The sequence below is a fragment of the Mus pahari genome, chromosome 3 (assembly GCF_900095145.1).
Source record: "Mus pahari chromosome 3, PAHARI_EIJ_v1.1, whole genome shotgun sequence".
NCBI classification, from domain to species: domain Eukaryota; kingdom Metazoa; phylum Chordata; class Mammalia; order Rodentia; family Muridae; genus Mus; species Mus pahari.
Window position 1 is genome coordinate 91,808,310 of NC_034592.1, and position 2,813 is coordinate 91,811,122.

The following is a 2,813-nucleotide window of genomic DNA, read 5'->3' on the forward strand; positions in this document are numbered from 1 at the left end:
TATTTCTATTTTGTGGAATACTTTGAGGAGAGTTGGAATTAGGTCTTCTTTGAAAGTCTGATAGAATTCTGCACTAAACCCATCTGGTCCTGGGCTTCTTTTTGTTGTTGTTGTTTTATTTAAAACACATTCTAGGTTTTCTGTAGAAAGGACCATATGAAATGATTCATTGCACTTAAATTTATTATACAATTGAGTATACAGTTTATATCCAGTAGTTAACTCCACCATAATGGATGAAGTAATATAGTATGTTTCATAAACATTTGTAATTTTTTGTCAGATATATTTAATAGTAGTAAAAACTTCTTAAGCATTTGCACAAAATAAAACATGTATACTTGGTATTTTCTGTGTAAACAGTTTTACTTATAGCTTTTTAATGGTTTAATTTTCTTTTCCTTGATACAGTTTTTATGATGAAGTTTATAATGGGAATTCTAAGCTTTGAGTGTTTTTACACAAAACTTTCCACATCGAGGGGAGTGTATTTTCAAAAACTTTCTGATGAACTGATAAATTAGTGAATGATTGTTTATCTGTATCACATACATTCAGTCTGCACACATCAGCATATACCCTAACCTAATGATTGAAACAGTAATATTAAGGACACAGTGCTTCAGAGTAAGACCTTACTGAAGACACAAAGCATAGCTCTGACAATTGTAAAACTTTGACAAAGGAACTATATATACATTTGTTGAATACCACAAATATAACAATTATGAAGTAAAAAAGGTATTTTCAACCAAAAGTGATCAAAAGATGTGGGGAAGGATATTCATACTCATCAAAAGAAAATCCACTAAGTTTGAAGTCTCAATTCTGAACATCTATGCCCCAAATTCAAGGGCACCCAAATTCATTAAAGAAACCTAACTAACTTTCAAAACATACAATGAAGCTCACACAGTAATAGTGGGAGACTTCAACTTTCCACTCTTATCAATAGACAGGTCACTGAAACAGAAAATAAATAGAAGCACAGTGAAACTAATAAAATTTATGAACCAAATAGATTTTACAGATATATATACAGGACATTTCACTCTAAAACAAGTGAATACACCTTTTTCTCAGACTCTCATATTATATTTTCCACAATTGACCATACAGTTGATCACAAAACAAGCCTTAACAGATACAAGAAGATTGAAATAATCCCCTGCATCCTATCAGATGACCATGGACTAACGCGAGGCTTCAATAAAAAGAGAAACAACAGAAAGTCTACATGTCCACGGAGACAGAACTCTCTACTAAATGATAACCTAGTCAGTGAAAAAATAAAGGAAGAAATTAAAGACTTTCTATAAATCAATGAGAATGAAGATTCAGCATACCCAAACAATTATAACACAATTAAAGGAGTGCTAGCACAAAAATTCATATCATTAAGTGCCATGGCAAAGAAATTGGAGAGATTCTATACTAGCAACTTAACAGCATTCCTGAAAGCTCTAGAAAAAGGAAACACACCCAAGAGGAGTAGACAGCATGAAATAAACTGAGGGAGGTTATAAACCAATTAGAGACAAAGAGAATGATGCAAAGAATCAACAAAACCAAAAGCTGTTTCTTTGAGAAAATCCACAAGATAGATAAACCCCTATTCAAACTAACTAAAGGGCACAGAGACAGTATCCAAATTAACAAAATCAGAAATGGAAAGGGAGACATAACAAAAGACACTGAGGAAATTAAAAAAAACTTAGATTCTACTACAAAAGCCTATACTCAACAAAACTGGAAAATCTAGATAAAGGGGATGATTTTCTAGATATATACCACACATCAATGTTAAATCAAGAGTGGGTAATGATCCCATATCTCCTAAGGAAATAGAAGCAGTCATTAAAAACCTCCTACCAAAAAATAAATTAATTAAAAAAAAGGCCTAGGGTTTCAGTGGAGAATTCTAGTAGACCTTCAAAGAAAAGCTAATACCAACACTCCTCAAACTATCCCATAAAATAGACACAGAAGGAACCTAATTCATTCTGTGAAGCCACAAATACTTAGCCTGGGTCTTTGTTGGGTCTAATACTTAACCACACAAAGACCCAACAAAGAAATCGAACTTCAGACTTATTTTGTTTATGAATATTGATGCAAAAATACACAATAAAATTCTCACAAATTGAATCCAAGAGTACATCAAAACCATCATTCACCACAATCAAATAGACTTCATCCCAAGGATGCTGGGATAATTGAATATAAGAATATATATTCCTGTAATCCATTATATAAACAAACTCAAAGGGGAAAATCAAATGATCATCTCACTAGATGCTGAAAAATCATTTGACAAAGTCCAACACCTCTTCATGTTAAATTTATTGGAGAGATCACGAATTCAAGGCCCATATATAAATATAATAAAAGCTATAGAAAACAAACCAACAGCCATTACTAAATTAAATGGATACTTGAAGCAATTCTACTAAAATCAGGGACAAGACAAGGCTTCCCACTGTATCCTTATCTATTCAGTATAGTAATCAAAGTTCTAGCAAGAGCAATACAACAACAAATGGAGACCAAGGATATGAAATTGGAAAAGAAGTCAAGGTATCACTAATTGTGGATGATATGCTAGTATACATAAGAGATCCTAAAAATTCTACCAGAGAACTTCTACAGCTGATAAACAACTTCAGCAAAAATGGCTGGATACAAAAATTAACTTACAAATCAGTAGCCTTCCTTTATACAAATGATAAACAGGCTGAGAAAGGAAATAGGGAAATAACACCCTTCTCAATAGTTACAAGTAATATAAAATATCTTGGAGGAACGCTAACCAA